Source organism: Oryctolagus cuniculus, chromosome X (assembly GCF_051225735.1).
Source record: "Oryctolagus cuniculus isolate XC-2025 breed Fujian yellow rabbit chromosome X, ASM5122573v1, whole genome shotgun sequence".
NCBI lineage: Eukaryota > Metazoa > Chordata > Mammalia > Lagomorpha > Leporidae > Oryctolagus > Oryctolagus cuniculus.
The window spans coordinates 54,892,423-54,919,223 of NC_142888.1; the positions used below are offsets into that span (position 1 = coordinate 54,892,423).

At 43.3% G+C, this 26,801-nt stretch overlaps 2 long non-coding RNA genes across 84 annotated transcripts in view; one reads left to right on the top strand and one right to left on the bottom strand.

Moving 5' to 3' along the window:
• Positions 1-23,167, bottom strand: part of LOC149119652 (uncharacterized) — a 91,753-nt gene extending 68,586 nt beyond the window's left edge. For 2 of the 50 annotated variants that reach the window (XR_016228441.1, XR_016228443.1), the window contains exons 1-4: positions 23,044-23,160; positions 20,772-20,972; positions 17,741-17,850; positions 17,026-17,140 (exon numbers count right to left, since the gene is read on the bottom strand). This is a non-coding gene — a long non-coding RNA (uncharacterized LOC149119652). Of the gene's footprint in view, positions 1-1,838; positions 2,960-3,068; positions 4,133-4,294; positions 4,918-16,993; positions 17,141-17,264; positions 17,389-17,740; positions 17,851-20,771; positions 20,973-21,165; positions 21,331-21,465; positions 21,569-22,748 lie in introns of those variants that run through there. The other 48 variants (XR_016228410.1, XR_016228414.1, XR_016228409.1 and 45 more) reach the window with 46 other exon arrangements.
• LOC103345229 (uncharacterized) overlaps positions 23,150-26,801 on the top strand; it is a 31,207-nt gene continuing 27,555 nt past the window's right edge. For 21 of the 34 annotated variants that reach the window (XR_011385599.2, XR_011385604.2, XR_011385611.2 and 18 more), the window contains exons 1-2: positions 23,150-23,462; positions 24,091-24,201. This is a non-coding gene — a long non-coding RNA (uncharacterized LOC103345229). Of the gene's footprint in view, positions 23,463-23,836; positions 23,961-24,090; positions 24,202-26,801 lie in introns of those variants that run through there. The other 13 variants (XR_016228451.1, XR_016228452.1, XR_016228456.1 and 10 more) reach the window with 2 other exon arrangements.

Below are 26,801 nucleotides of genomic sequence, written 5' to 3' on the forward strand. Positions count from 1 at the left end.
CAAATAAATACATTCTGAAAATAAACAAGTAAACTTTCAGAACAAGATGATTTCACTGGTAACTAATTCTAAATACTTAATAATAATTAATGCAATATTCTTAAGCTCCTCCAAAAGGCAGCAGAGTAGGGATCACTTCCTAACTTACTATATGAGACCAACATTACCCTGATACTAAAGCCAAAGATATAAAATAAAAACTATATTAATAACTTATGAATATAGATCTAACAAAATATTAACAAACAGAATCCAACACACTGAAAGGATTATAGCCACATCCAAGTAGAATTAATTTTAGGAATACAACCGTGTACAACATGGGAAAAAAAAAAATGCCAAACATCAAACAGAGTGAAGGAATAATAAAGAGATGAGCATTGTAACCAGTACAGAAAGAATTTCATATAATGCCAACATCCTGCCAGCATCATGGCACAGTGGGTAAAGCTGCCATCTGTAAAACTGGCATCCGATATGTACGCCAGTTTGAGTGCTGGCTGCTCCACTTTGATCTAACTAATGAGCCTCAGAAAGCAGCAGAAGATGGCCCAAGTGTTTGGGGCCCTGGTACCCGTGTTGGAGGCCTGGATGGAGTTCCAGGCTCTTGACTTGAGCCTGCCCAGCCCAGGCTGTAGTGGCCATTTGGGGAATGAATGAGCAGACAGAAGACCTCAGTCTCTCCCTCATACTCTGTTACCAAGATATATCTTTAGAAATAGAAATTTCTTCAAGATAAAAATAAGTTTATGAAAAAAACCACAGTTAACATTCTTGATGTTGAAAAAAAAAAAAAAAATTAAAGACCAACCAGCTCCCTTCTAATGGCCTGGGAAAACCAGCAGAAGATGGCCCAAGTGTTTGCACCCCTGCCACCCACGTGGGAGACCCAGATGAAGCTCCTGGCTGCAGCCTGGCCCAGCCCTGGTCATTGTAGCCATCTGGGAAGTGAACCAGTGGAGGGAAAATCTCTCTTTGTCTTTGCCTGTTACTCTTTGAAAATAAATAAATCTTAAAAAGAGATAAAGAACATAAAGGATGTCAGCTTTCATCACTTTTTTTTTTAAAGATTGATTTATTTTACTTGAAAGAGTTACACAGAGAGAGGAGAGGCAGAGGCAGACGCAGAGGCAGAGGCAGAGGCAGAGAGAGAGAGAGAGAGAGAGAGAGAGAGAGGTCTTCCATCGGCTCGTTCGCTCCCCAATTGGCCACAACCGCCGGAGCTGCGCCGATCCGAAGCCAGGAACCAGGAGCTTCCCTTGGGTCTTCCACGTGGGTGCAGGGGCCCAAGCACTTGGGCCGTCTTCCACTGTTTTCCCAGGCCACAGCAGGGAGCTGGATTGGAAGTTGAGCAGCCCCGTTTCTTTCTTTCTTTTTTTTTATTTGACAGGTAGAGTTGTAGACAGAGAGAGACAGAGAGAAGTCTTCCTTCTGTTGGTTCACTCCCCAAATGGCTGCCACAGCCAGTGCTGCGCTGATCCAAAGCCAGGAGCCAGGTACTTCTTCCTGGTCTCCCATGCAGGTGCAGGGACCCAAGTACTTGGGCCATCCTCCACTGCCTTCCTGGGCCACCGCAGAGAGCTGGATTGGAAGAGGAGCAACCGGGACTAGAACCCGGTGCCCATATGGGATCCCGGTGCTGCAAGCGGAGGATTAACCAAGTGAGCCACGATGTTGGCCTGCAGCCGGTTTCAAACTGGAACCCATATGGGATGCTGGCATTGCAGGTGGTGGCTTTACTCACCATGCCACAGTGCTGGCCCCCATCACTTTTATTCAACTTTGTGCATGTTCTACCAAGAGCAATTAGTCAAGAAAAAAAGAACGTACAAATTTCATAGGAAGAAGTAGAATTATCTTTTTGCATAGGTGCCATAATCTTACATGTGTACAACTGCAAAGGATCTGCAAATAACTATCAGAGCTGGTAAAGGTAAATGAATTCAGTAAATGTGAAGGACAGAGATCGACACACAAAAATCAGCTGTATTTCTATACAGAAATCAACAATCTGTAAAGGCAACTAAGAAAGTACTTCCAGGTACAATGGTAAAAAAAAGAAAATAAAATGCACAGGAATAAATTTAGGCAAGCAGGTGCTAGACTTTACATTGCAAACTTAACTGTCAATATTCCTAAAGCAATATACATACCAAATGAAATCTCTATGAAAATCTGAATGGTCTTTTTTTTTTGCAGAAATGGAAAAAGTGATCTTTAAATTCAGAGAATTTCAAATGACCCCAAATAGCCAAAACAGTCTTGAAAAATAAAGTTATATGACTTGTATTTCCTAACTTCAAAGTTACAGGAATCAAAATAGTGTGATACTTCCTGCAAAAAGAGACCAATGGGATACGATTGAAAGCCCAGAAATAAACCGTAAGTCCATGATAAATTGCTTTTGACAAGCATTCAGTGAGGAAAGTAGAGTCTCTTCAACAAATGGTGCTGGGACAACCGAATTACCTACATGCAAAAGGCGAAGTTGGACCCCCATTGCATTTAAAATTTAATCCCAAATGGATCAAAGATCTACATGTAAGACCTATATCTATAAAAATCCTAGAAGAGGGGCCAGCATTGTGGCACAGTGGGTTAATGCCCTGGCCTGAAGCGCCCGCATCCCATATGGGTGCCGATTCCAGTCCTGGCTGCTCCTCTTCAGATCCAGCTTTCTGCTATGGCCTGGGAAAGCAATAGAAGATGGCTCAAGTTCTTGGGCCCCTGCACCCGCATGGGAGGCCTAGAAGAAGCTCCTGGCTTCGGATTGGCGCAGCTCTGGCCACTGGCAGCCATCTGGGTTGTGAACCAGTGGATGGAAGACCTCTCTCTCCGTAACTCTGTCTTTCCAATAAATAAAATAAATCTTTAACAACAACAACAAAAAAATCCTAGAAGAAAACACAGACTTAAGTGCTCATAAACTTGGGTTTGGCCACAGATTCCAGCTGCCACACTAGAAACATAAGACAAAAATGATAAATTGGGGATCATCGAAATTAGAAACTGTATATCTAAGGACACTTTAATATAAGCGAAAAGACAACCTACAGGATGGAAGCAAATACTTGAAAATCATATATTTAATTAGGACCTATTATCCAGGATATTAAAAGAACTTTAGCAATTCAACAACAAAAAGCCAAACAATCTAATAAAAATATAATACACCTGAGTTGTCATTTTTCCAAAGAATATACAGTCACCCCTCAGTATCCATGGGGGATTGGTTCCAAGATGTCCAAGAGATACCACAGTCTGTACTCAATTTTTTTTTTAAATATAAAATGGCATTATATTTACCTATGACCTATATACATCCTCCTGTATAGCTGCAATTATCAAGAGTATCTGTAATACTTAAAACAACATAAATGCTATGTAAACAACTGATATACTATTTAGAGAATAATAACAAGGGAAATAAGTCCATATGTTTAGTACAGATGCAGCTTTTCCCCAAATTTGGTCTATCTATTTGGTTGAATCTGTACATATGGAACCCACAGAAATGGAGAGCCAAATGTATATAGACAACAAGCACATGGAAATATGCTCATTGTTTTTAAACTTTAGAGAAATGACAATCAAACCCACAATGTGACATCACGTCACACCCCCTACAATAGCTAGAAGAAAGAAAAATAAAAGAGGAGCCGGCACTGTGGCATAGCTGGTTAAAGCCCTGGCCTGCAGTGCCAGCATCCCATACAGAAGCCGGTTCGAGTTCTGGCTACTCCACTTCCGGTCTAGCTCCTTGCTAATGTGCCTGGGAACATTTCTTTGTGTAACTCTTGACTTTGAAATAAATAAATAAATAAATCTTTAAAAAAAAAAAAAAACTTTTATTTAAAGAGTTACAGAGAGAGGTAGACAGAGAGAGAGAGAAAGAAGTCTTTCATTTGCTGGTTTACTCCCCAGTTGGCTGCAATGGCCAGAGCTGCACTGATCCAAAACCAGGAGCCAGGAGCTTCTTCTGGGTCTCCCATGCAGGAGCCATCTTCTATTGCTTTCCCAGGCCATAGCAGAGAGCTGGATCTGAAGAGGAGCAGCCGGGAATAGAACCGGTACCCATATGGGATGCCGACACTGCAGGTGGCAGCTTAACCCACTATGCCACAGCACCGTCCTGAATAAAATAAAACAAAAAATAAATAAATAAAAGGAAACTAACAACTTTCATTCACTGATAGTAGACATGTAAAATGATGCAACTACTCTGAGTAAGTTTAGCGTTTCCTTCAAAAGTTAAATATAGAATCACCAAATGTAATGGTGTGAATGTTCGTACCTTGCAAAATTCAGGTTGAAATTTAGTGGCCATTGTAAGGGTACTGCGGAGTGAAGCTTTAAGAAATGATTAAGCTGAGAGGGTTCCACCTTTATGAATACATAAAAATGCTATTATGGGAGTGGTATCCTGTGGTTCCTTCCACACAGCAAGAAGCCTGGACGTTAGACTTGTCTCCAGAATGGTAATAATTTCCTATTTGTTATAAATTACCACCCAGTCTGTGGTACTGTTATGGTAGCACAAAATATAAGAAGCCATGTGACCCATAATTCCAGTGCTAAGTTTTAGAAGCAAAGGATTAAGAACAGGTGTTCAGGCCAGCACCGCGGCTCACTAGGCTAATCCTCCGCCTGTGGCGCCGGCACACCAGGTTCTAGTCCTGGTCGGGGCACCAGATTCTGTCCCGGTTGTTCCTCTTCCAGTCCAGCTCTCTGCTGTGGCCCAGGAGTACAGTGGAGGATGGCCCAGGTCCTTGGGTCTTGCACCCGCATGGGAGACCAGGAAGAAACACCTGGCTCCTGGCTTCAGATCAGCGCAGCACTGGCTGTGGCAGCCATTTGGGGAGTGAACCAACAGAAGGAAGACTTCTCTCTGTCTCTCTCTCTCACTGTCCACTCTGCCTGTCAAAAAAAAAAAACAAACAAAACAAAACAAAAAACAGGTGTTCAAGCATAAACTCTCATATACAAATGTTAATAGCAACACTATAAGCAATAGTCAAAAGGTAGAAACAACTCAGTGTCCATAAATGAATGGGCAGATAAACAGGATGCGGTATATTTATATAGTGGACTATTATTCAGCCATAAAAGAGAATCATGTACTGACATATGGTATAAAGTGGATGAACCTTTAAAACATTATACTATTGCTGAGCGAGGAAAGACAGTGTAGAGGCCCTGGTGCCCACAGGCCAGGCAATGTCAGGGTCACTGACATTGCAGCACTGGCCAAGGGAGGCTGGGGACAGGTCACAGAGGCCCTGGTCTGCCTATGCAGGCTCTGAGCCTTTACTCTGCATGCAATGGGAAACATGGATGGAGACTTGGCCACTTCTTAGCTGCATTATTTTCCATTGCCTACTGTCTGGGAGCCTTGTGCGGTCTGTGTCCCCTTCCCCCTCCAGTGCCTCCAGAGTCAGTTCTTTATATTTTATCACACCTTAAAAAACAAACAAACAAACAAAAAACAACAACAAAAAAAACATTATGCTAAGTGAAAGAAGCCAGATGCAAAAGGTCACATTTTTTTTAAAAAGTTTTATTTATTTCAGAGGTAGAGTTACAAAGACAAGGAGAGAGACAGAGTTCTTCCATCTGCTGGTTTACTCCCCAAATGGTTGCAACAGGGCCAATCTGAAGCTAGGAGCCAGAGGCTTCTTCTGGGTCTCCCATGTGGTGCAGGGGTCAAACCACTTGGGCTATCTTCCACTACTTTCCCAGGCCATTAGCATGGAGGTGGATTGGAAGTGGAACAGCCCGAACTCCAACTGGCACCCATATGGAATTCTGGCAGTGCAGGCAGAGGGTTAACCCACTGCGTCACAGCAACAGCCCCTCAGCTCTCTTAAGTTATGATCATTCCTTAAGTTTTTTCATTTAGTTCTAACATCTACTTGTATATGCTAAATGCATCTAAACTTATGTTCTGGACTTCATTTCTCCTTTGAGCCCTAATTAACCTCTGCTTCTTGGTTTAGACATCATGCATCTCCAAACTAACTTTACATCCTAAACAGGCTTCTCTTCTAACCTTTCCCACATCAGTCAACTGCAGCACTCCACATGCTGTCACTGAATCAAAACACCCAAGAATTATGAGATTTCTTGTTTCCTCCATTCTAACCACTCAGCTTTACTGCCAACATATATACTGAAGCTATTCCCCTTCTCACCACCTCTACTGTTACCACCATAGTAGTCTAAAGAACTATCAGATACACTATGAGACACAGCTTCCTAACTGGTCTCCACGTTCCCGCTTTTGCCATCCCCCCACCCATTCATTCTGCATACTGCAATCAAAGTGATCTTATAAAACATAGATTGATCATGACACTCAGTAAACTGCAAGTGGTTTTAAATAAACATGTAAGCAATTGGTTTGGCTGGATCCTGGTTATACCTCTGCCCTCACTTCCTGCAGTCCTTGGTTACTTTATGTTTCTTGGGGCATGTCAGTTTGTTCTCATTGCAGGGCATTGGCAATTGCTATACCCTCTGGTTGGAATCTTTTGCCCTTAGATCTTTGCATAGTTTGCTCCTTTTTGTCATCTCAGACTCAGTTTAAGTATCATCTCCTCAGTGAAGCCTATGTAAAACTGCTCCACTGTCATCTTTTTTATGCCTCACACCCTCAATGAAATGTAGATCCTATGAAAACTGTACTTTGTGTCACGTTCCTTACTTTCCTGCACCAAAAAACAGTTTGACACATAGTATATAATATGAGCTATTACTAACTGAATGAATGCTTCTCATAAATCACTCCTATGGTTCCAGGGAAGCTGGGAAACCCAACAATATAGGTACCCGGACCAGTCTTTTTCCCTGTCATTCATCCTGCTTAGGTTCCTTAGCATTTGTTTCAGTGGTTCAAAGGAACAAAGCCACTGTGAAGACAGTGTTTTTAGATTTCATCTAATTCTTGTCACAACAGCCAACTTGGGGCAGTACTGTTCCATGAAAGTGCTACAAGGGCTGGCGATGTGGTAGAGCAGGTAAAGCCACTTCCATGATGCCTGCATCCCATATGGGTGCTGGTTTGGAGTCCCAGATGCTCCTCTTCCCATCCAGTTCCCTGTTAATAGCCCGGGGAAAAGCAGTAGAAGATGGCCAAAGTGCTTGGGCCCCTGCACCCACATCAGAGACCAGGAAGCTCCTGGCTTCAGCCTGGCATGGCCCTGATCTTTGTGGCAATTTAGGGAGTGAACCAGTGGATAAAAGATCCCTTTCTCCCTCTCTGCGTCTCTCTTTATAACCTTGCCTTTGAAATAAATCTCAAAAAAAAAAAAAAAAGAAAAAAAAAAAGAAAGAAAGAAACCAAGTGCTGCAGTCTGCTCTTTGCTTGCCCTTTGTGTTTGAAAAAGATTTTATTCTGTACAAGTTAGGCAAAAGGATGGAAGATCTGTATCTCCCTTTCAGTCACTCTGCCTTTCAAATACATAAATAAAAACGTTTAAAAAATCTTACAGGGCTGGTATAGCAGGTAAAACCACCACCTATAATACCAGCATCCCATATGGGTGCTGGTTCGTGTTCTGGCTGCTCCACTTCAATCCAATTCCTTGCTACTGGCCTGAGAAAAACAGTGGAAAATAGCCTAAGCGTTTAGACCTCTGCTACCCACATGAAAGATCTGGAGGAAACACATGGCTACAGCCTGGCTGAGCCCTGGCTATTGCAGCCACCTGGGGAATGAACCAGCAGTTATAAGCTCACTCTCTCTCTCTTATTTTCAAATAAATAAATAAATCTTAAAAAAAAAATCTTACAATCTATCAACATGGAGCACCTTTCCATTTGTTACTTCTTGCAGCAATATTTTGTAGTTTTCAGCATAAGTTTTATTTCTTTTTAAGATTTATTTGAGAGGTAGAGTTACAGACAGTGAGAAGGTGAGACAGAGAAAGGTCTTCCTTCCATTAGTTCACTCTCCAGGTAGCCAGAGCTGCGCTGATCCGAAGCCAGAAGCCAGGCGCTTCTTACTGGTCTCCCATGCGGGTGCAGGGCCCAAGGACTTGGGCCATCTTCTACTGCTTTCCCCGGCCATAGCAGAGAGCTGGATTAGAAGTGGAATAGCCGTGACTCGAACTGGTGCCCATATGGGATGCTGGCACTGCAGGCAGCAACTTTACCTGTTATAGCACAGCTCTGGCCCCTCGGCATAAATTTTTTGCCTCATTGATTAAGTTTATTCCTAAGTATTTTACTTTTTAGGTGATTAAAAAAAAAAAGACCCATTTATTCATTCCAAAGGCAAAGTGACAGTGAGACAGAATAGCAGAGAGAGGGAGAGGCGCCTTTAGTCTAGTGGTTCACTCCCCAAATGACCACTACAGCTCAGGCTGGGGCAGGCTAAAGCCAGGATCTTAGAACTCCATCTGGGTCTCCTACATGGATGTTAGGGGCCAAAATACACAGACTAACTTCTGCAGCTATCTCAGGAGTATTAGCAGAGAGCCAGATCAGAAGTGGAGCAGCCAGGACTCAAACCAGAGTTCCAATATGGGATGCCTACATTGCAAGTTGCAGCTAACTACCTGCCCCACAAGGCCATATCTGATTATTCTTTTTCAAATGGGGTTCCCTTTTTTCTGTTCTTTTTCAGGGGCATGTTTGTTTTATGTAATATTTTTAAACATTTATTAAAATATGGTATACATACACATACATACAGCTACTTTCATTTTGATTGCTACTCATTCGTGTATGGAAATATAACTGATTTTTGTATGTTGATATCTGTTTCCTCCACCCTTACTGAATTCATTTATCAGCTGTAACAGCTTTTTTTTTTTTTTTTTTGGTGGAATCTTCAGGAATTTTAAAAAGATTTCATTTTATTTCAAAGGCCGAGTTACAGAGAGATGGAGAGACAGAAAGAGATCTTAAATACCCTGGTTCACTCCTCAAATGGCCACAACCACCAGGGCTAGACCAGGCCAAAGCCAGGAGCCAGGAGCTTCTTTCGGGTCTCCCATACGGGTGCAGTGACCCAAGCAGCACTTGGGTCATCCTCTGCTGCTTTCCTAGATGCATTAGCAGGGAGATGGATTGGAAGTGGAACAGCTGGGACTCCAGCTGGTAATTCTGATCTTTCAAGAGCAAATAATTTCTGGCCAAAAACCAAAATTGCCCCATTTCCCTGTATATTTGGATGAAAGCTGTTAATAAAATCAGGTACAATTCCAAGAAATGACACTGGAGAAGAACCAAGCTGGATCTATATGTAAGGAATAACTCATGAGACAGCACACATATTTATGTTGTATCAAGGTCACTATCATCCTACCATATTAAGCTAAAAATACCATCACCACCTGGACAGTTGAATGTTTTATTGTGAATGATTTTTCTCTTTGTTTCTACACTCTGCATCACTAGGTTGGTTTGGTAATAAATATGTGAAACCTTTTGTTACAAACAAAAAGACCAAATAAAGACATTCTCAGACAGACAAAACCACAGAATTATTTGCTAGACTTTCTTTAAAAGAAATATTGGGGGCCGGTTCAAGATCCGGCTGCTCTACTTCCAATCCAGCTCTCTGCTATGGCCTGGGAAAGCAACAGAAGATGGCCCAGGTCCTTGGGCCCCTGCACCCACGTGGGAGACCCAGAGGAAGCTCCTGGCTCCTGGTTTCGTATTGGTGCAGCTCCAGCCGTTGTGGCCAACTGGGAGTGAACCATCAGATGGAGGACCCCCCCCCCCCCCCCCCCCGCCTCTCCTTCTCTCTCTGTGTAAATGTGTAACTCTGACTTTTTTTTTTTTTTTTTTTGGACTGGCAGAGTTATAAAGTGAGAGAGAGAGACAGAGAGAAAGGTCCTCCCTCCGTTGGTTCACCCCCCCAAATGGCTGCTACAGCCGGCACGCTGTGCCTATCTGAAGCCAGGAGCCAGGTGCCTCCTCTTGGTTTCCCATGCAGGTGCAGGGCCCAAGCACTTGGGCCATCCTCCACTGCCTTCCTGGGCCACAGCAGAGAGCTGGACTGGAAGAGGAGCAACCAGGACAGAATCCGGTGCCCCAACCTGGACTAGAACCCAGGGTGCCGGTGCCACAGGCGGAGGTTAGCCTAGTGAGCCATGGCGCCAGCCTACTCTGACTTTTAAATAAATAAATAAATCTTAATTTAAAAAAAGAAATTCCTCTTTGAAAAAAAAAATACATGAAAAACCAAAGAATACTATGAAAGCAATAATTTCTAACAGTATTAATGCATATGTATTCAAATTTCTCTTCTTAAGTGATTTAAAAAGCAATTTTATAAAACACTTATGGACCGGCGCTGCGGCTCACTAGGCTAATCCTCCGCCTGTGGCGCTGGCACACCAGGTTCTAGTCCCGGTCGGGGCACCAGATTCTGTCCCGGTTGTTCCTCTTCCAGTCCAGCTCTCTGCTGTGGCCCAGGAGTACAGTGGAGGATGGCCCAGGTCCTTGGGTCCTGCACCCGCACGGGAGACCAGGAGGAAACACCTGGCTCCTGGCTTCGGATCAGCGTGGCATGCCGGCCGTAGCAGCCATTTGGGGGGTGAACCAACGGACAAGGAAGACCTTTCTCTCTGTCTCTCTCTCACTGTCTAATTCTGCCTGTCAAAAAATAAAAAAAAAAATAAAAAAATATAAAACACTTATATAGTGGGATTGTTGGACCTATAATATACAAAAATGTAATATATTGAACAAAAACACAACAAAAAAGTTTGATGTTAGAAAAACTGTATTAGAGAAAGGAAATGCATGATAGTAATTTGAATCCAAAGGAAGAAATTAAAAGTACCAGAAATGGTAAATAATAATGTGTGTGTGAATACACTGACATATCTACTACATACATAAACACTTGGCTTTTTTTCTCAGGATTTTTATAAAAATAATTGGCAAAGTAACAATTATAAAAATGCAATGCTGTATTTTTTTTTAAAGATTTTTATTTGTTTAAAAGGCAGAGTTAGAGAGGGGAAAGAGATCTTCCATCTGCTGGTGCACTGCTGTATTTCAAATATACATATAACATTAAGGATAAAAGTGGGAAGGGGAAATAAACTTTTACAGATATAAATTTCTACCTCATTGAAATTTTTTTTTTTTTTTTTTTTTTTTTTTTTTTTTTTGACAGGCAGAGTGGACAGTGAGAGAGAGAGACAGAGAGAGAAAGGTCTTCCTTTTGCCGTTGGTTCACCCTCCAATGGCCGCCGCTGCAGCCGGCGCACCGCGCTGATCCGATGGCAGGAGCCAGGATCCAGGTGCTTTTCCTGGTCTCCCATGGGGTGCAGGGCCCAAGCACCTGGGCCATCCTCCACTGCACTCCCTGGCCATAGCAGAGAGCTGGCCTGGAAGAGGGGCAACCGGGACAGAATCCGGCGCCCCAACCGGGACTAGAACCCGGTGTGCCGGCGCCGCAAGGTGGAGGATTAGCCTATTGAGCCACGGCGCCGGCTTTACCTCATTGAAATTTAATATAAATCTCTAATAGATATGATAAGCATATAGTAAACTCTAGAGCTATCCAGTAAGATTACATATGTGTGTGTGTGTGTGTGTGTGTGTGTGTAACAAGAATTAAGGTGAGAAACTAGAAAGTATCTATATAAAATAAAAGATTGTAGTAACTGAAGGACAAAAATGATATATAGAAAACAAATATCAAATGGGAGACAGAACATAGAAAAACCTAAAAATTTCTTTGTACAGAAATCTGACTTAGTCACAAAAAGCAGCTGTGAAAGAAAATGTGTTTGTAGGCACAGGTATTTGGCAAAGAGTGTGACACGGCTTTGGTGGGGGGGGGAGGTGGTTGCATTGTGGTGCATTGGACTAAGCAGCTGCCTCGGACACTGGCATCCCAAAACAGAGGAGCACTGGTTCAAGTTGTTGCTGCTTCACTTCTGATCCAGTCCCTGTTAATGTGCCAGGGAAAGCAGGGGAAGATGGTCTAAGTCCTTGGGTGCCTACCACCCACAGGGGAGACCTGGGTGGAATTCCAGGCTCTTGGCTTTATCTTGATCCAGACCTGGTCACTGCACTAGTTCACTTGGGGAGTGAATTAGCAGATGGACAATCTCTTTCTGTGTCTCTCCCTCTCTCCTGTAACTCTGTCTTTCAAATAAATAAATACATCTTAGAAAAAAAGTCAGCAAATAATCAATACTGGCATCCCATAATGGAGTGTCTTTAGTGGACATCTGGGGAATGAGCCAATGATGAAATCTCTCTCTCTCTGTATCACTCTGCTTTTCAAATAGATGGATAGTTCTTAAAAGAATTTAAGAGTTATCAATACTGCTTGCTTCAGCAGGGATGGAGCTAAAGAGAAATAGGTTTGAGGATGGTGAAGCATTCACTTTTTATTACATATCTTTATAATTCCCTGTACTGTTTGAGTTTTTCAGAAGCATGTTTCCATGTCAAAGTGTGTGATTATGAACACATACAAGAATATAAACCCAGAAAGGACGAAAAGGTAATGTACCAATCAATAGTAGGTGTTAATGAGTTTTTAGCTCATAGATGACTGTTGTCTACTTTTTGCTGTTTTGCATTTCCCAGCACTTCAACAGTAAGTATGAATTACTCAAAAACATTTCAATAAGGTATATACAGGATTGCAACATTAAGACATGTTCACCATTATATGAGGAAGTGGGCTTCATTTTCCCCATTCATTGACAAACTACCTCCTATTTATAATAAGGAAAACAGAAAATACTAGGAATATCTAAGAAGAAATATTCTTTATTTATATGAAGAAAATGGACAATTGTACTGGAAAAGATAAAGGGGGTAAGTCAATAAAGGAATCAGCTATATTCTTGGTTGGGAAAACTTAATTATTTTAAAGATGATACTTTTTTTTCAAAGTAATATAAATTTGAACCAACACAAATTTAAAAATGCCTAAATGGGGGGGAGTTCACAAAGTTATTCAAATTTAATATGTAGGAATACATATAAAAAGTACCAATAATTTACAAAAAGAATAGATGTAAATTATATTAAGTGTTTTAATTGAGCTAAAGGACACTAAGAAAAAAAATTCAAGATAGAGAGGGTCACAATCTTAATTTAAAAATTAGGAAGCAAATGTGGACAAAATACATAATTTTAACCTCATAATATCACACCATAAGACCAGTATAGGAATGGGCAAAGTATATCAAAATGTTAGTAGTGGTATCCTGTGTTAATTTTTTGCTTTACAATGTGTTTAAAGTTTCTAATTTTTCTATAATGGAATATATTATTTCTGTAATGATAAAAAGAGGAAGTTACCCTTTAAAACTTCCAACAGGAAAATGAAGAATAGAAATGGAAAGATAAATTAGTGGTGAAAAACAGCCAATAAAAACATACAAAAGCAAATTCAATCTAACAATTTTAAAAGGCCACTTAAAAAATAATAATCTGTTCCATTTCTCAAATTGGCAAAGAAATTTTAAAAGGATATTTTTCAAGGGAGTATCCTAGCATTCAAAGCAGTAGAAATACATTCATTTCTGTTTTTCTCTTTTTTTTAAACACAAAGGGTGGAGGAAGAAGAGGAATTTGGTCTCTTTTTGATGCTCTGCTGCCATCTATAGAAAACTATGCAAAATGCAACTAAGAAATTCCCTTGATCTGAAATCCATTGCAGCAGACTTAAATAAATATATAAGTTAGAAAAAAACCTGATAACTCTTTCTGGGACCTTGGCTTCTCTGTAAGCTGCATAAGCAAAAAGGTTGTGAGGTGGGAAATGTTAGGCCTACATTGTAAATCTCAGTTATCAAATTAATGCAGGATGAAAAGTGAGAGAAATAAGAACAGGTAGATTGATACAAGTAGACTACCTCATAAAACAAATGTCAACAATTAAATTGAAATCATGCACAATAGACTGATCAGAAGGGAATCAAACGAGAAATCCTGAAAATCTCTGAACACTTGGAAAATAGACTACATAATTACAAATAATCAATGTATCAAAAAGAAAATCTAATAAGAAATAAAAGTAGCACTGAATAAAACTATAAACACAACATATTAAAATACACAGGATGCAGCTAAAGCAGCGCTGAAAGGGAAATTTATAACATAAATGCTTATCTTAGAAAAGTTTTTAAACCCGTAATTTAAGTTTCTATTTCAAGAAAGCAAAAAAACAAGAATAAACAGAAAGCAAATAGAGAGCAGAAATTAATGTAATTGAAAATGAGAAAATCCATTTAAAAAAGTTGATTCTGAGACTGGCGTTGTGGCATAGCAGGTAAAGCTGCCATCTGCAATGCCAACATCCCATATGGACTCTGGTTTGTATCCCGGCTGCTCCACTTCTGATCCAGCTCCCTGCAAGTGGCCTGGCAAAAGTAGTGCAAGATGGCCGAAGTGCTTGAGCCCCTGCTATCCACAAAAGTGACCTGCAAGAAGTTGCTGGCTTTGGCCTGTCTCAGCCCTGGCTTTTGAAGCCTCTTGAGGAATGAACCAGTGCATGGATGAAGACTCTCTCTCCCTTTCTCTCTGTAACTCTTCTAATAAATAGATAAATAAAGAAATAAATCTCTCAAAAAATAAAAAGTTAGTTCTGGGAGCAGCTTAACCAGCTGTACCACAACACAGGCCCTGAATGTATAGTTTTTTCATGACCTGCATATGAGCACCTGTTAAGACTCCAGGCTGCTCCACTTTTTTTATTTATTTATTTGAAAAGCAAAGTTATGGACAGGCAGAAGCTGAGAGAAAAAGAGAGGTGGAGAGGTCTGCCATCCACTAGTTCACTCCCCAAATGGCTGCAAGTTGGAGCTGTGCCCATCTGAAGCCAGGATCCTGGAGCTTCTTCCAGGTCTCCCACATGGGTGCGGGGGCCCAAGGACTTGAGCCATTTTCCATTGCTTTCCAAGACACATTAGAAGGGATCTGGGTTAGAAATAGAGCAGCACAGACACAAACTGGCCCCCATATGGGAGACCCAGAAGAAGATCCTGGTTTCTAGCTTTGGCCTGGCCCAGCCCTAGCAGTTGCAGTCATTTTAGGAGTAAACTAGTGGATGGGAGCTTCTTTCTGTCTCTCCCTTTCTGTAACTATGCCTTTCAAATTAACAAAAATATGAATCTTTGAAAAAAAAAACCTGAAAAAATGTAGGAAAATTATATATAATCCATGGGCTGACTCTTGAACAAGTCAAGGGATTTAGAATTCATTAGATAAAAAAATGATAACATTCTACAACATAAAACTAGTAATTTTTAATGGCAAAAGATACCATAAACAAAGTCAAAAGGTGGGCTGGTGTTATGGTATAGCGGGTAAAGCCAACAACCTATGATGCTAACATCCCACATGGCTGCCGGTTTGTGTTCTAGCTGCTCCATATTTGATCCAGCTCCCTCCTAATTGCCTGGAAAAGGAGAAGATGGCCTAAGTGTTTGGGCTCCTACCATCCACATAGGACATACAGATGAAGCTACTGGCTTCTGCCTGGCCTAGCCCTGGTTGTTTTGGCTATCTGGGGTGTTAACTAGTGGATGAAAGATCTCTCTCTGTCTCTGTGACTTTCAAATCAGTAAATTATTTTTTTAAAGGATTTTTAAAATTTATTTGACAGGTAGAGTTATAGACAGTAAGAGAGAGAGACAGAGAGAAAGGTCTTCCTTCCGTTGGTTCACTCCCCAAATGGCCACCACGGCCAGCGCTGGGCCAATCTGAAGCCAGGAGCCAGGTGCTTCCTCCTGGTCTCCCATGCGGGTGCAGGGGCCCAGGCACTTGGGCCATCCTCCACTGCCCTCCCAGGCCACAGCAGAGAGCTGGACAAGGAGCAACCGGGACAGAATCCGGCACCCATATGGGATGCTGGCACTGCAGGTGGAGGATTAACCAAGTGAGCCATGGCACTGGCCAAGGAAATTAATTTTTAAAAAGTCAAAAGATAAATAATGAATTACATAAAAATATCTGCAAAGCCTAACAGATAAGGAGCTAATTTGCATAATAAAGAATTCTTACAAATTGATTATGTTTAACTGATATATTTAATCTCCACATTTCAAACACCATTAATCCCAGAATAGAGTGAGTAAAGTATGACACTTGGCTATGAATGCTAAAAGGGAACTTGCCAAATCACACACAGGTGAAAAGCTGTTTCTTAGTGGTATTTAGCACTGGAATAGAATACAGTACTCCTTCAGGCTACTTAGGGAGTCCTTTGACCAGAAGTAGATAGATCTTATGTAGCAGAGCTGGCTGCTGGTTTTGAGTTTAACACATAAAAGCTATGTATGTCCTTGAAGAGCCCACTCTGCCATTCAGCACTGGAGCTTTTTTTTTCTCCTTAAAGATTTATTTATTTGAGAGGCAGAGTTACGGAGAGGCAGAGGCAGCGAAAGAGAGGTTTTCCATCTGCTGGTTTACTCCCCAGATGGTCAAAATGGCAAGAGCTGGGCCGATCCGAAGCCAGGAGCTTCTTCCGGGTCTGCCACGTGGGTGCAGGGGCCCAAGGACTTGGGCCACCTTCTACTGCTTTCCCAGGCCATAGCAGAGAGCTGGATTGGAAATGGAGCAGCCGGTACTTGAACCGGTGCCCATAGGGGATGCGGGCACTGCAGGCAGCAGCTTTACCTGCTACACCACAGCGTCAGCCCTGGTACTGGAGCTTTTAATTGAGCTACTCCACATGAGGGCCTGGGTTTTACCCATGTTCACCTCAGCTGAGCACTAAGCAATATAGAATAATCTTGGATCTCCAGAGAGAATATTCTGGTGAGGGTCCACATCTTCTAGGCCCTGGGACTCAGGAGTCTGAGATAGGCTCTTCACTCAAATGCCTAGAATATAGGACATGGCAAACCAGACAGGGTGAGAAGAGGCAGCCCACCTGGCTTAGGATGACCTCATTCTCATTTACTGAAACTACTTTAGGTAGCTGGGACTAAATAAACTGTCACTGCATTGAAGACCTTTATTACACTGTTTAGGCTGCTATGAAAAATTACCATAAACTGAGTGGCTTATAAACAACAGTAATTTATTTCTCACAGTTCTGGAGGCTGGAAGTCTACCATCAGGATGCCAGCAGTCAGGTTCTGCTGAGGACCCTCCTTCCAGTTTTCAGACAGCTGCCTTCTCGTTGTCTGAAGGGTCTTCAAGAATGCTGGAGGAAAATGAGATTAAGAGGTAAGTTTATTTTTATATAAAAATTTATTTAGAATTAATACAAATGAAAAAACATAATATACTTTTTCCATAAACATTTTTGAATATCCTTGTATACTCACATGGTGAGAACTAGGTAGCTATCTGGCCTCGTTAGAAGGGCAAAAATCCTATTCATGAAGATTCCATCCTTGTGACATAATTACTTCCTGAACACTAAGGCTGCAAACACCATCACATTGGGGACTGCATTTCAAAATACAAATTTTGAAGAAACACAGATATTCAGCACATAATAAGGCCTCACAGAAGTACTGCTGCTGAGTCGCTCAGTGCCCTTGGTCTGATTTCAGCTTTTCTTTTTTTGTGAGGGCAGTGGGAAAACTGGGTGGTTATATCGAATGGTATGGGGACACGTATGAATATATTAGCTCTTGCTCACATCTATGGTATGGGAGACATTACTCAAAGTAAAAGTAAGATTTAGACTGCAAGTCTGATGCCCAAGTATGCCACATCCATAAGCCATGTGTTTCAGAAGAAACAATGCAAAATACAAGAGAAACATTCCAATGTAAAGTAAAAGTGAAATTCATACCACATCTATGAATCAGGTGCCAAGCAGCTTAATCTCACAAATAGTTGTCTGATGATGGGGAGTGCCAAGGTAACTGAACTGACACTGCTGGTTGATAAATAAGGCTTCTCCTGGAGAGTAAAAGCCAAGGAAACAAGAAGTAAAAAAACAAACAAACAAACAAACAAACAAACAAAAACCTATGTGAGTCAAAGCCAAGGAGAGACACAAAATTACTTATGTTCACTTTCTACTAAATGGAGCACAGGATATTTCCCAGGTAGTTAAAAAGTGGAGAATTGATTGTTTTTAAGAGAACTGACCACTTGCTGCTGGTATGGTAGTTGGTACCCTCTAAGATGTGCTACAAACAGAAACAGCTACAAAGACAAAGAATGGGAAGGGAAAGTCACACTGCACAGACTGCAGAAGGATCCTGAGGAACTTCAGAAGACTGCATGGATGGAGAAAACCAGATATACAGCCACGAGCAGGGATATTATGGCTGTCCTGAAAGGAACTGGTATAGTCCCAAGGCTTCTTTTTCTGGCAGCCATTGTGGACACAGCAGGATGGAAGGTAGTTGTCATGAAGAATCAGTCTCCACTGGGGCTAATGACTATTTCTCCTCAGATGAGCTACAGAACAAGAATTTGGCATGACCAGACAGGTACACCATTGCCATTCTTCATGGACAGGGTAGCAATATGCATACTATCTGACATATAATTGGGAGATAGGCTTTTTTCAAATGCTGGCATTCAGAAAGGGGTGAGCAGAGTAGAGAGCCATGGTATCCTGCCATCAGAAGCCAGGTGGAAAGAAAATAATCTATGGCTGTGGTCACACATCCTACAGCTCAATCATCCCCAAATAGAAGACTCTATAAAAGTATGAACCTATTACACTTGGATAGGGCACAATGAGTGGAGAATATCTTAACAAAATATCTATTTGGGACTCTGTTGATGATGTTATAATTATGAGGAGAAATGGACAGAAATACAACATTGTAGGAAACATTAACATTTCCCTCTCATTCTTCAATGGATCCAAAAAAAAGTGTTGTGAAGCCAGATGATGTTGTTGGTAACATGCATTATTCATTCCATAAAATTTAGGGAGTAGCTACTATAAGACACAATCAGAACAAAATCGTAACAGACACACACTAAAGACAATGAAAAAGTAGGCTATGGAGAACTGACGTTCTGGTAGGCACAAACAAGCAAAGAACCATAACAAGTACATAAGGATGCTCAGAGGACAACACGCATCAAGAACAGGAGGGAAATGGGAACTGTGCATTTAGGTGAGGGTGGGGGTGGAGGGGTCACAAGAGATGAGATCAGATGCTGAGGGTTAGGTACATGGAAACCAAATGTTAAATCAAACACATGAAAAAAGGGGAACCCTGTGGACACCTTCAGGGAAAGTTCCAGGCAGAAGGAACACGGGGCAAAAGTCTGTATCTACTTTAGGAGCAACAGGACGTTAGTACAGTCAGAGGGGACTGAGAAGGGAGGGGAGAACTATGAGAGAAAGAAAGAGAGAGGACTGGTGAACAGAGCACATGTGGCCTGATGGGTACAGGCAAGGACGTGTGATTTACCCTGAATGACATGAGGCCTGCCAGCTTTGAGCAGACATCATATGACAGGACTGTTGTCTTAACAGCATTACTCTGGCTACTGGATTGATCATGGGGAGTAAAGAGAAGGACGGTGCGGCAGGGAGACAGTTGGGAAGCAATTCCCACAATCCAGGGGGAACAGATGGACTTGGGTCAGGGCAGTAGCAGCAGAGGTGGTAAGACATCAGATTCTGCGTCTGCTCTGACGAGAGAGCTCACAGGGTTTTTCCTGACCAATGGAAAATGAGGAGGGAGTAAAAGAGCCCAATGAAAGATGAATGACTAAGAAAAGAGGATCCACATCGTTGCCTGTGACTGGGAATGTAGCAAGTGAAGGTTTACATGGGCGGATGGAATAGTTCTGCATGAGGCTTCTTAACTTGGATGGACTCTTAGGCAGTGAATTCCAAAGGAAGGGCAACAGCCAACAGAGAGGAGGGGAGGCAGTGCTGAGATTTGAAGAGGAAAGCTAGTTGTGAGGTGCCAGGGCAGGCCTGCATAGAGACCCAAGAGAGGAGGACCATAAGCATTTGGAATAAGCACGAGGCAGGAAGATGCTTTCACTTTGGCAGGGACACAGCACTCATGCCTTATAACCTAGTCCAAAGGCTGTGGCTTTTGCTGGCCTCCTAGCCTCTAGGTACAGGTGTGCTCCTACTGGAGAGGGTGGCATGGGCAGGTCCCACTAAGGAAAAGAGTTATGTGTTTATGCTGACTTTTTCAGTTGGCCCAAGAGCCACAAGCAGGAGGAAGACACACGACAGCAAAGCAGGTGATCCACCCGGACTTCTGGCTTCTCTGAAACTAAACCTTAACTTTGCTCATAGGAAAAAGCACACACAGTGAGGTGGTTTCACCAATCTGAAAATGAGACATTGCCCAGAAAAGGTCCTCAGAAGAAAAGGGAAACCAGGGAGCCCCTCACTTCATGTCCCACGGGAGAGGAGTGGGACTGGCTTAGGAACAAGCATCAAAGCCTCATTGACTCACTCGGCTCAAACTGTTGCAGGGACTGCTGACTGCTCCCACACATAGTGAGTGCTTCACTCCACATCCCAGTGCTGGTACCAAGGGACCAAGAGCCACCAGGCTTCCAGACAAGGGGAGACATGTCCCACTGTGGCCAGTCTGACAAACGCCTGACCCCACATGAGACCCTGGAGGTTCACACCCTTTCCTCAAACTGGATTTCTTCTCCCACACTGGAGAAGGCAGGAAATCTCTTTGAGTACAGGGGTCTGTATCTACCTCCCTATGTACCCACACATGTGCATATCTGTACAGAGATGATCAGCTTTTTCTTCCAGGGAGGGCCTCCCTCCCATCTTGTGACCTATGGATTTGCTAACAGCAAATTAAATTCAAAGATGAGAGGAGGTCCCTGCTGAAATATACTTGAGCCTTTAAAGAGAAACTCACACATAATGCATCAAACAAAGGAAGGAAAACATAATGCAGGAGATGAGACGTTTTCCTTCACTGCCTTTCCACTGTCCCAGAAAATTCCAAGTTGCAGATGCAAAGCAGCTTGAAGAAGTAATCTGCCTCCTCTAGCACCCTGTCTGGTGTTCCCGTGTCATTACAAAGGTTAAATGAGGGACGATCAAAGGCCTTCACAACCTGCACAGAAAATACGTGTAATGAAAAATTCGTGCATAGACTTGGAACTTTTTACACCAAAATCAACGTACCTTTTAATCTGATGCTTCCATGAACTTTCCAAAGCCCACTCTTAGGGAAAAAGCCCACCAACCCACCAGCCAGTCCCAACCATCTCCTGCACTCTCCCTCTCCAACTACTCAAATACTTCACCCTTGCTTTGTCTGCTTCCACTTCTTTTGCATCAGATCTAGTTTTCTAGGACATTTGGTCCAGGATCCTAAAAGGCAGCTTATCCATCAAATGCCGGATCTCATTGTGTTCGTTCTCTCTGGAGGCCTGTTTGCTGGATGTCCCTTCACTGTGAACACCCCACATCTACAAAAGAACCATAGCGAGTGACAGCTCTACAACTTTTCAACTCCTTTCTCAGCCCCCGAGCTGGGATGACTAAAGGATCCCACTGGGGCCCACCAGAGAACATGTGTTCACATACTCAGTGATGTTACTTACACATGACGTTGTTGTCATCAGTTCCGCCTTCACTACAAGCCACAGGATTCCTTATAACATCACAGTCGTGATCACTTGTGCCAATTCCATGAAGTTGCCACAACTATGTAGGACATATAGCACCATGGGGCCCATACCAAACTGTCACCAAAATTAAGATACACCACCTGGGTTCAGCTTAGCACAGTGGGGTAAGGCGCCACCTGTAGCACTAGCATCCCATGTAACTGCAAGTTTTAGTCCTGGCTGCTCCACTTCTGTCCAGCTCCCTGCCAATGTGAATGGGAAAGCAGCAGAAGATGGCCCAAGTTTCTGGGCCCCAATACCCAAATGGGAGACCTGGAAGAAGCTCTGGTCTTCTGGTTTTGCCCAGGTCATTGCAGCCACTTGGGGAGTGAACCAGGGGATGGAAGATCTCTCTCTCTTTCTCTCTCTGTAACTCTGCCTTTCAAAAATAAATATTAAAAACATGTATTCCACCAGCTTTGTAATGACAGAAGGGAGGCCTGTCACTGACATACTCTCCACTATAGCAGACAAGCTCTGTGGTGCCCTAACCTAGAAGAAGATCCCAGGATCCATAAGGAAAGGAGGCCAGAAGGGAAGGCAGGGCACACAGAGGAAGGCAACTAGGCTTCCCCACCCTCTGCACTCCTTAGGTTCCGTGGAGAGATGCCTTTGGCCTAAGCGCTCAGGGCCCTGATGGAGCAGCTCTAGCGGTACACACTCTGGTGTGGGCACTTCCTCACCCCACATGGCCCTTCTATTAAGAGTTTTCCATTCTGGCGCTAGTTTTGAGTCTGGGAGCAAACGCAGCAAACCTGTCTACACTGTGTGCTCAGCTCTGTTAACCAGCCACGAACAACGCAGAACCAGCATTTCAGGGCCATGAAAGCCACGCAGCAGCATCCCTAATGCCTTTAAACATCATTGCTGGAAGGAGACGACCCTGACTACCTCGTCTAACTGGGAATCCGTCCACCGCCTGTCTTTGTCGCATCACTCCTTTTATTCTCTTACTATCCCTTAGCCCTAAGCTGATCACTGTTAGTGCGTTTATTGTCTGTCTCCACCCAAGGGGATGAATATGCCTTGAGAACTGGGCACTCGTGTCCTCTAACCGTCTTGGGTGCCCGGGCTCGAAAGCAGTGTCTGGTACACAACACGTACCCAAAGCACATGGCTTCGAGGGGAGAGGCTGTGCGGGAGGCTGGGAAAGGACGTCCTTAGAAGGCGTTCCAGGGCTAGCAGGCTTTCGCTCACTCAAGCACCCAGCCCCTTACCTTACTTACAAAGAAAAAGAACAGGAGAAACTTCCCACCAAACTTTCAACGCCATGATGATGCAGCCGCCTCGGGAATTCCGTACAGCAAGAATGCGCATGCCCAGCACGACTAAGCGTGCCCATTTTCACTGCACGGCCCGAGCTATGGTTAGAAAGGTACCGAAGACTAACGCCTACTTCCTCTTCGCTCTCACTCCTCCCAGCAATGTCCGCAACCACGCTGAGCAGAAGAAACCGCCCATAGAGCAGACTCGGCTCTGCTTACGGAGGAGCGGCAGCAATTCAGCACACACCCAATACTCGCCGGCAGCCTCAGCGCTCCCGCCACCGGAAGGGACAGGCTCTAACAGAGGAACTTCCTGTTGCTGTTGCTATGGCTTCGGGGCGGGACTTCAGGAGCCCTCCTGCGTCACAATTGCAAATCCACTTCCGGGGTAACACCACGAGCTACCGGGTGGGCTGCTTGTGCGGAAAGCGGTGGCTTCCCGCTTGCCGTTTGTGTTGCTTTAGTCCGTTAGTGGAATGATGAGGTCCTAAACAGCCCAAACGGGCGCAAAGCGAACGTTTTCTTAAGACCTTTGTCGTCTTTTGTTGAAACTTTGACCATGTGGGGGCAGTGTGGTAATACGAATGCCCGCCTCTCGGCTCTACCTCCGCCCTTCATGTTTGGAAAACAGTTACTCCTCAAAGTGAAAATTCCTTCTTTAAAGAGGTAAGTATGTTTTAAGCTAGCCTTGCAACTCCTACTGTTTCTTAAGTATCTCCTAATCTGATGAACAACAAATATATTTTGAAAGTGAATTTCTTTGATTGCCAGGGGCCTGTAAGATTTCTCATCTTTCCAGTTTTTCTAGGCAAACTGCCACATTTTTAGCTGAGCTTTTCGTAACTCTTTTTGTTCATTAAATGCAAACATGCTGTATTAACTATTGGGCTCTCAGAAAATAGAAATGAGGAAGTAGGTATCACCTCAATGCCACTATGCATATATGACTACCTATATTTTCATGTGTTGCCTTTTTATGAACGTGATATAAGGCTGGTAGCCACGCCCCCCCCCATGCAATCCTATCCAGCCACCTGTTAATCAAATGACCCTTACCCCAGGATGTACATCCCTTGACCTGGGGGCGGAACCATGTAATCACTCTCTACCTGGCAATGGAGAGGAGGATTGCTCTTTCCCGCTTTTCATGTGAACCTAGCGCAAGTACATTACTGCTGTCTGTCTCATTCTTTCTCTTCTTTGTCCGCTCTTGCTGAACAATGCCCGCGTGTTTGTTTTCCTTACCTTGAAATGAAATCTATCATTTTACATATGTATTTGTTCCTGTACTTAGAATGCTTCTGTAAGAGACAAGAGTCTGGAATAGGAATTTAGACCCAACCTAGCCACCACACATTGGCGGAGCCAACCAGGAGAGAGTTCACTCCAGAAACAACAGTGTTAGGTAAGTGGAATTAAACTGGTTTCTGTCTCAGGAACACGTGTTTCTAAATCCTGAAACTCTCCCCTAGTCTCTTCTCTCGGCTAAAATGCAAATGTTGGTATCTTATTCTTTCTAATTTTGATAGTTGTGGGGAGGAGAGGCCAATACAGACTGTTAGCATTAATGGGATTTGGGCAGAGAGGCAGGGAAAAGGTGGGCCAGTTTGTGAATGCTTGCTGATTTATAACTGTTTCCAAGGTGTGTGTAACATGTTTTTAATGATAATTTTTATTAGTTAAGTTAGAACTTTGGCTTTATGGAATGATTTTACAGTTACCATTCTTTGGTCTCTGCTTTTTCCATTTCAATCAGGCATGCTAGAGTGACTTTTCATTTGCTAATATTGGGTATCACCTGGTGTGGCAGGCTAGGGAAACAGGTTCTGTTGCTTAGTAACCTCAGCTAGCATCTAGAAGGCAGGACTCCAAACATGACAAAAGCTCCACTTCCTGCCGCCCAGGGTGGGACTTCCACCCCAATATGGTGGCCCCCAGTGAAAACTTGGTGGTTGTCAAGATGGTGGCGCTCATGGGGACTTCCGCCCTTACCAGAAGATGGGCAACAGACCTCACCCAAGATGGCGGCCCCCATAGCCAATCGCATGCTGCACTCCTGGTCAGCAGTGAGATATTTTTTATTTTAGTTTTTTGTATTGGCTTACGATGTTCCTCTGTCAGGTGTCTTCTGTGGGTCACTGGGACCACAGTGATGATGGGTCACCTAGGTCATAAGCCTTAGGCATGGCAGTATAAACTCCCGAGAATTTTCAGGGTGAAATAGCCAAGGTGTTACTGGGTACTTATTAATAAATTTGCAATATTGATAAGCCTGGATGTTGTTGCCACAAATTCAGAGAAGGATTCCGAATACTGGCATAAATGAACGAGGCAACATGATAAGTTTTAAGCTTTTTATTCAGTGAGATAAATGCATAGGAGAGTGAGGGTGTTAGTCTAATCTAAGCAAGAAGGGAAAGTCTGGAAATTAAATTGGAATCCTTACCAAGCAGAAAGCAGGCCAAAAGCCACATGAAACAAGTGTTTTGAGCAGCTATTAACAGCTTATGGGCAGCGCGTTGGCCATGCGCCCCAAAGGTACAGGGCAGCAAAGGTCCATAATAGCGAAAGAGGGCAAGAAGGGCTAGGCCCACCATGTTTCAGGCCTTTAATCCACTTCAAAAGGGGAGTGGTTAATTAGCTTGATTTGGCAGGTGGGCACAAAGGGGGATGAGATCACACAGGGGCGTGGTGAAGGTGTGGTCTTCCAGCTCACAAACCTGATCACCTTTTCTTTTTTAAAGATTTATTTTATTTATTTGAAAGAGACAGAGAGAGGTAGAGACAGAGAGAGAGGTCTTCCATCCACTGGCTCACTCCTTAGATGGCCACAACGGCCGGAACTGCACCCATCCGGAGCCAGGAGCCAGGAGCTTCTTCCAGGTTTCCCACGTGGGTGCAGGGGTTCAAGGACTTGGGCCATCTTCTGCTGCTTTCCCAGGCAATAGCAAAGAGCTAGATTGGAAGAGGAGCAGCTGGGACTAGAACTGGCACCCATATGGGATGCTGGCACTTCAGGCGAGGGCTTAAACCTGCTGTGCCACAGCACTGGCCCCCAAACCTGATCAGTTTTATTCTGTATGCCAGCCTACAACAAAGGAATTCACTTAGAATTCTGGGGACTTGTTTTATTACCCAGGAATTCAGCTTCCTGGTGTGAGGTGTGACCTGGAAGTCTGTATCCAGCAATGGTGGTGGCAATCTCTGAGTTTATTTGCAGCTCTCTGGAAAAGCTCAGTCATGCATGTATGTGCCTCCAAGTGTACTGGCATTTTGTGATGGTGGTATCCACCCTCGTGGCCAGCTACTCCAGGTATGGTGATTTCATATATGTAAGAGGGGCATTGGATAGTAATTATATGCAGGAAGGCCACTCAGAAGCCTGGTTGAAACAGCCCCTAGTGGGCTGGGTAGAATAATGGAACCCCATTCTGGGTACAAAAGGAGACTAAGGCGCCAAAATTGCAGGTAATACAATGGATCCAAGTCACATGCTTAAGCATAATTAGGTTTCTGGAGAGCCATGTCTATTTTTGTCTTCTTAGTTCCTACAAAGAGACTGTTCATCTGTATAATTCTACATGTATTCTGTGGACTAAGTTCTAAGGGTACAATTTGAAAACTAGCCACGGGACCCCAAATCTCCATGAACTGGATGGTAAAAGCAGCATTTTAAGTGTTTAGTGATAACATATATAGAGTTTAAGAGGATAGAATGCTCCACCATGGGAAGCAGTCCATTCAGACTCACACAATGGCAATTGCTCTAAGTATCCTTCAGTGGACTCAGAATCAGCCCAAAAGACATTTTGGTCTGGCTGAAAAGTCCACAAGAGAGCATTTAAGGTGTGGAGAGCCAGGACACTGGTATGAAGAGTATCCCTCCATCAAGGACCTCTATAGGACAAGTGTATTGTAGTAGGCCTGACCTATGAGATGAGCCTCTAGAAAAATTCAGATGTTGAGAGGTTTACTGATGGCAGTTGTTACATGAAGGAGTTTATG